A 7,746-nucleotide genomic window follows, 5' to 3' on the forward strand; every position below is an offset into this window, starting at 1 on the left:
CAGTTAATGACAAAACAACACGAATCCCAAACCTTTCCTAAAAAAGTGAGGATGAAGTCTAATGTCACTATTTTCTCCCAAGTAATTTCACATTAACTCTTTCCTAAAATGCATTTTCAATAAACCTTTAAAATAAAGTAATGCCCTTTAAGGATACTAGAAAGTACTTCAATTACATTTAATTCTTAAATTAATAATAACCTCACATTAAGCAAGATTTCTTATTTTAAAGTTCTATTTCAACAAATCCCAGGGGCATAGCATATAGATGATTTGAAATAAATGGGTCAGTGGTCAAGGTCTAGGTCATTGTGTGAAATGGGGACAATGTGAAATGTAGCAGAGCACGCAAGGCCTAAGCTTGAGTTAGCTCAGGAGGACAAGTTAGGGCTGTGGGAAAATTCCAGGCCAAAACAATAGAGGCCAGGTTCCTGTCAAAAATAAGACGTATGTACCCTTTGTACCTGAAACATGCGATGTGGTGAAACGCTCCGCTGCTTGTAACATTACAGTTTGGTTTCTGTGCTCCCGCTTGCTATGGCAACTGCAAACTGCCAGGTGCAGTTTTTGGCTTTAAAAACCCTTCCCACCCCCTGCTCAGGGCTGCTCCCTACAAGAGGGACAGTCACCAGCCAGCTAATAAAGGCTTTTTCTAAATTTGATTTAAACTCGGACTGTGTCTAGGGGAAGACTCTACAACAATTGCTTTGTTTTATAAACATGTTTGCTTTAATAGTATTTCTATATAGGGCCTTTTGTGTTTACGACTTTATCCATGAAACTTTCATGTATATCCAAGTGAAAAAGAAGAGATAGAAAGCTGACTCTTGGAAATTAAGAAATGTCAATACCAATGTGGTGGCCATGCCTCCTCTCTTCCTGCAGAATAAGAAGCCAGAATCTGCCATACCCCTTCATTAATTATAGATGACTATACCAAAATAGAGAAAATTGGAGAAAGTACCTATAGAATTTTATATAAGGATCGAAACAAAACTACAGATCAAGTGGCAACCATGAAGAAAATCAGACTGAAAAGTGAAGAGGAAGGGGTTCCTAGTAATGCAATTTTGGAAATTTCTCTATACAAAGAACTTCATCTGTGAAATAATCAGTCTCCAAAATGTACAGGTTATCTCTCATCTCTGAATTCCTTTCCATGGATCTCAAGAAATGTCAGGGTATAATTTAATAAGGTTAAAAACTTAGCCCCTACTCCTTGCCCAGGAGGCAGGTTTGGGAGGCTTGAACAGATAAGAGAATGGATAAAAGACTGCCTTAGGACAAGGCCATAATACAGCCCTCTATGACCAGAAAAACCAGCTCAGCTCCAGGAATGCAGCAGAGGCCAAGACATGCTTCTGTGTCAAAGGGCAGAGCTGGAGACCAGACATCCCAGCAGATAACTGGTGCAAACTGGTGCCCCAAGTTAGAAGGTCCTGGAAAACAGAGTGTAAAAGAGCCTCAAATCCTCCTTAAGGATGTAGATTTCTCCCATCTCACCCGCTGCGATCCTTAGTGTATTTCAATAAATACCCCTTTTCTGTTCTCTATTCTGTCTCTGGTGAATTCTGTCACCTTCACACCTCTGGCCTCTCCTCAAGATTTCTCCCTACAACAAGAAATACTTGGAATCATTTCATGGAGTCTTCACGTAAAAGTTATTTGTACCAAATCCTACAAAGGATTGTGCTTTGTCACTCTGTATCAGTTCTAGACAGAGACTTTAAACCTCAAAGTCTATCGATTGGTGACAAAGGAACTATTAAATGACTGATTTTGTCCTTACCAGAGCTTTTGGAATACCTATTAGAATATATGGACAGGAGGTAGTGACCCTCTGGTATGGAGATACCTCCAGAAATACTCCTGGGGTCAGTGATACTCTCTCTAGTTGACGTTTGGCACATAAGCACCATATTTGCAGAATTAGCAACTAATGATGAGGTTTTTGGAGTGCGGGTCCTTGGGCTCACTCTGGGAAAGGTTTCACCAGAGCCCCCGTTTCAGTGACACGCAGCGAGTTTCCCAGGCGAGTTTCTCCACGCAACAGAGGCATTAGTTATATTTAAAGAACAGGTTTATTAGGGAAAGGAACAGAAGAATAAAGGACACTTGCACAGATGCAAGCGGGCAGGAAGAGCTGCCCTGAAAGGGACAGTTATGAGAGGCCTGCATGGTCGCAGGCAGGCGCCCTTGAGGAAAGCTGCTTCCTCTGAGGCAGGTCAGTGAAGAGAAGTCCGGGCCTGGTACAGGGCACGGGCAGGCAGGGTGGCTGCTGCCCTGTGGAGAAGAAAGTTGGTGAAAACAAGCACCTGCATAGTCACAGGTGGGCAGTGGGAGTGCTGCCCCAAGCCTGTGCAGAAACTGCATTCATATAGTCCTTTTCACTTTGGGAGGGGCTCACTCCTCCGTGGAGTGGCCTGCTTGTTACTGATTTGGGATAATTATGCAAAACTAGGAAGGGACCAGAGATTCCAGGGTGGGCCCTATCTCCATATCTTTCCCCTCAGGTCTGTGCTCCACTCCCTAGAGCATCTGATCCTGCTTGGGTCTTACCTTGTGATAAGGCACTGGCACCTAAGGGTCCCAACCTCTATAGCTGGGTTAAGGGTCATGGGTATTCCCCTTGTCCCCTACCTCCTTGTGAGTCAGGTTTTGGTCTTGGGGCACCTCCTTTCCAGTCTTTCTGTTCTTGTCCTCCATTACTAAGAAACCACCTTTTCATGGACATTCAGAAATTAATCAGCTTTTCAAATTTTTCAGAACTTTGGGCACTCCCAATAATGAAATGGAGCCAGAAGTGAAAATCTTAACAGGACTATTAAGAATATATTTTCCAAGTGGAAACCAGGAAGTCCGACATCCCATGTCAAATTCTTGGATGAAAATGGCTCAGATCTGCTCCTGAAAATGTCAGTCTATGATCCAGCTAGATGAATTTCTGGCAAAATGGCACTGAATCATCCATGTTTTAATGATTTAGACAATCAAATTAAGAAGATAGAGCCTTGTGACAAAGAGTTTCCATGTGTTGTATCAACAACAGTTATATTTTTATTGCTAACTCTGTTTTTGTCTTGTATATTTTTCCTTTCTTTCTCATAAAGCACAAGCTGTACTTAATCTTCTAATTTCAAAACACAAATAGGAAAGATTTCTATAAAATTTAAATATAATTTGTATTAAAAAGAAAACAATCATTGGAATCACATTACTAAAAAGAAGCATTAGTAAATCAGTATGTTTTTATTTTTTTTATTTTATTTTTTTTAATAATAAATTTTATTGTTATATTCCCCATACAATTGCAGCCCCCCCATTCTGACCCCAATCCCTCCCCTCCCGCCCCCGCCCCCCAAAAAAGTGTCTCTGGTTCATAGTTTTTTGTTGATTTTGATTTTCACTTTCTTATAGTTATTCATTTTCCTGGTCCCTTATTTAAGTTTTCTAGATTCCTGCTATGAGTGAGACCATCCGGTATTTTTCTTTTTCTTTTTGGCTTATTTCGCTGAGCATGATCCCTTCCAGCGCCATCCATGTTGCTGCAAATTGCATGTGTTTATCTTTTTTTTTTTTTTGAATGCTGAGTAATATTCCATGGTATATATGTACCAATCAGTATGTTTTTAAATGCAAATTATTTTACTGATTACTGGGGTCCACAAGTAGAGGCATTTAAGGCATACTCTCTGCTTTTAAATAGCTTCATTGCCAATAAAACACTTAACAGACTCAGGCAAAATTGAAAACAAATAAAGCTCAAAACATTTAAATATTTAGTGGTCATGTCTTATTTTGCCAGTAGTTGTCTTTTCACCCTCATAAAATACTTTCTCTTGGGAGCAACCTACTCTCTCTTCAGCAGGAACACATCCTGGTTTTGTGATGCTTGAAATTTATGCAATTTGTAGAAACCTCTTCAAAGGATAAAAAATTATGAATGAAAAGTTATTTAGAGTACGAAATGACACATTTTAAAAAGTTGATTAATACCCCCCCAAAATAATAAAAATTCTAGAAACTAACATCTTTTTTATTGACTGTTCTGACACTGTTTAATCCATAACATTGTTTGCTGGATCAAAATTTTGCCAGAAATCAACACCTCCAAACTTTTCTATTACACAAGTCAATATTTCTCTTTATGGTTTAAACTGCATTGGGGTTGCTTGCATTATGGAACCTCAGTTCACACAAAGGTATATGGAAAACTCATAATAAGCTTTAAGGATAGATGAACTTCAGTTCATGAAGAAAAGCACTTAAGGATTTATCCCAACTTGCAAAACAGAACAATTTATACAATCTCATGGCAAATCCTCCCATGTCAGAAGGAACACAGAATCACTTATTTTTACCACTAAACTATATATGGTTATGTGGGAAAATAAAATCATTTGTAAATTCAGAACAATAAAACAAAATAACATTACTACTTTTACCAAGTATTTAGCAAATAGGCCTGAATGGGAAATGATTACATGACTCCCTTGATGTGGTTGCCTAGAATTAATCATTGGCTAATATTGCTTTGTTTCCAGTAGAATAAAGAATAATCAATTGTGTAAAGATGGAAAAAGGTGGAGGAAATTTTGATTGGCTAAAAACTGTGTTTACTTAAAGTCTGTTGAGTAATTGAAAGACACAAACAGTAATCATACATGCAACAAGCTGTAGGTAATAAAGCTCTGAAATATCACTGTGCCCTGGGGAATCACTGGCTTGGGGCTAGAAATGCTCTACCACTCTCTGCTAGTTGGGGAAACAGTCATTTTGAAAGCTTCAGAGCTCAGTATGGTGCTGCTTGGAATAATGAAGTAAAGGAGTCAAAACAGTAATTGTAGAATGTGATTCAGAACAGAATCCTGCTGGGATTCATTGTTTGATAACTGCCAGTTAAGGAGCAGAGAAGGCCAAGCACACTAAGTGTTAGCACGTCTTTTACAGCTGTGGTTCATTTACTGATAGCCTTTGGATTTACCTGGAAGTGCCCCTAACAGAAGCTTAAGAGGATAGAGGCAGGATGACTTGAGAGGCTTAAAAAAAATTATTTGGGATGGATTTTCTTTATAGCAATTTGACGAAACAACCTCTCCAGTGACTGGTCATCATGGAAAGATAGACTCCATGGCAAAATAATGGCATGGTGGGGTAGGCTCAGGAGAGCCCCTCATCCAGGAGGCACTGTGCATGTAAATTAAGGGACTTGAAGCCCCCCACCCGTCCCAGGCTGCTGGGAGCAGAGTGGGGAGTGGCTAACGCTGCATAACTTAGCCGAAAAGGAGAGTTGAGCATAAGGCAAAACGTTTGTTCCAAGTTGCAAAATCTTTGCCTCCCATCCACCTGCAAATTCCACATTCTTTCTCACAAACTTCCTTCCCTCCACTTGTCCTCACCAGACACTCGAGAGTATCCCTTTCCCCCATTACTTCAATTATAACAGTGAGACTTATTCTTACAGAAAAGTATATACCTCTATAGTACAGATTATACAATCCATAACACATCTTGCCCAAAATCTCAACCACAGCTCAGCCTCCTAACCTAGACGCTCAGCCATTGTTTGTTGAATGACTTCAATGAATGCCACAGGTTAACTGAATTGCTCAGTAAAGGCATCCCCTGCTGTAGGGTAAGTGATTTAATCAGGCTTTTTGCTCTACTAGCCTCTGTGACTATCACCTGAGGCCTTGATGTGTTGACACAGAAGGAGTTTGGGAGCATGGGTGGGGGGCACACGTGCCTGGTTGTGGACACCTGGAGTATGGTGCGGGCATGCGTAAGTGTGCACACCTGAGCCAAGAGGTCAGGGCTTAAGGACAGCTATGGGGGTGTGAGGGGGGTGTGAGGGGGGTGGGAGGGATGGCTACAAGGAGGATGTCTACACAAGAGAACACCAGACAGAGCCCCCAAAAGAGTAAAGATTCATGGGGGACTGGGAGACTGGGTTGCCTGCCTGCCTCCCAGCCCCCCACACCAGGTTGCCCAGACTGTGCCAGCCTTCCCCGAGTCCAGCCGCCCTCCCTGGTATGCCTGTGTACCTGGTTTCCTGAGAGAGCATTAAAGCCTGAATAATCCACCAAGGGCTCCAGAACTCTCCTTTATCCATCTGCCAGAATCGATAGTGAATCTGCCTGTGCTTGCTGGCACTAGTTCTACCTGCTGACTTGAAAGTTCTTTGATTTGCTAAGGTGGTTTATCAGCCTTGCTTTGCCAGCGGGTGTGATCTTTTATGGCACAATTTTGACCAACTACCTGCCAATCATTATAGGCTAAAAAACTGGCTCATTGACTTCTTGTGTGAGTGCTTCAACCTACCCATCCCTCAGTCTCAGCTGACCCTTCTTATTGAACAGAGAACATAGTAAAGGCAGTGGAGACTTTCACAGCCACCACCACAGCTAACCACTCTCCTGCCCTCTACCTTCAGACTCTGCTTTCCCATAGATGTGAAGACACACTTTGTTCTCCCAACTCAGACCAGCCCTTTAACCCATGAGCATGGGTCCCCTCCTCTTACCTGCTCAAGGATGTCAGTCAGCAATTACCTCCTCTTTCTTGCAAACTCCCCTCTCTACTTGGAACCACCCACTTGCATACAAGCACGTTTCGACATCTTGATTTAGCCTCCTCAACTTGACTCCACATCCCTTCAAGCCGCTGTCTTTCTTATTTTTCCAGCTCCCTTTCAAAACCTAACTCCTCCAAAGAGTTAACATTCTAATCAGACTCCAATTCTTCTCTTGTTCTCTAGAGCCCACTCTGGTCAGGCTTTTGCCCACATCACTGAGCTCAATTGTCTGTTGACAATTCAGGTTTCAGCAACTGGAAGCCAGGGCCACACATCCCCTGGGTGCCTCCTGTCTCTGTGGCTGTTCCTTCTCAGTGTCCTTGACTGGATTCTGATCCTCTTCCAAATTTCTAAATGCTGAATGCTCAGACCCTATGGATCTCTTCTCCCTTTGTTCTCTCTCTCTCTCTCTCTCTCTCTCTCTCTCTCTCTCTCTCTCTTTCTCCTCATAGTTTTAAATACCATCCTTACAAATACCAGCCTTATGCCAATGACTCCCAAATTGGTATCTCCAGCCCCAAGCTTTTCCCTGATCTCCACTTTCTTGGCATCACCCCTGGGAAATCTCATGGGCACTTAACCTTAATATTCCAAGCCAGTTTTCATGGTGTTGATTTCCCCAAAGATGCTTGTCCCCCAGGGTCCTGTACCTTAGTAAATGGCTCCTTTATTCTCTCAGTCGTTTAAGTCCCATACTTTGGCATTTCCTTTGACTCCTCTTTTCCCTTGACGTGCTGTATCTAAGCATCAGCAAATGATTTTCCCTTTACGTCCCAAATGTACCCATTCCAACCACTCGTCACCACCATCCATGTCATGGCCTCCCCACTAGTCCCCCTGCTTTTGTCCTTGTTCCTGAGCCCCAGGTCTGGTCTCAGCACCACAGCCAGAGTGAGCCTTTGAAAACACAAGAACTGCTACCTTACAGAAACTCTCACAAGAAGACGTGTACTAGAAATTCTATTATTTGTAACAGAGAAAAATTAGAAACAACCTGTCAATGGATTAAAAATATAAAATAATGTGGGGGAAAATGAGGTAGATCCATATGGGATGATCCATATTTTGAAAACACTTTGTTATATGAAAAAAAGCAATTGCATTAAGAGATTAAATAAATGATGGTGCATCTACACAATGATAATGGTTAAATGATATGTGCCAAATGGAAA

The 7,746-nt window shown here is 41.8% G+C and overlaps 1 pseudogene; it reads left to right on the forward strand.

The window, feature by feature from the left end:
- Nucleotides 1–1,641: 1,641 nt before the first annotated feature.
- Nucleotides 1,642–7,154, forward strand: LOC119251506 (cyclin-dependent kinase 1-like; annotated as a pseudogene).
- The last annotated feature ends 592 nt before the right edge of the window (nt 7,155–7,746 follow it).

Source organism: Talpa occidentalis, unplaced genomic scaffold (assembly GCF_014898055.3).
Source record: "Talpa occidentalis isolate TD23 unplaced genomic scaffold, MPIMG_talOcc4v2.1 talOcc4.2, whole genome shotgun sequence".
Classification (NCBI taxonomy): domain Eukaryota; kingdom Metazoa; phylum Chordata; class Mammalia; order Eulipotyphla; family Talpidae; genus Talpa; species Talpa occidentalis.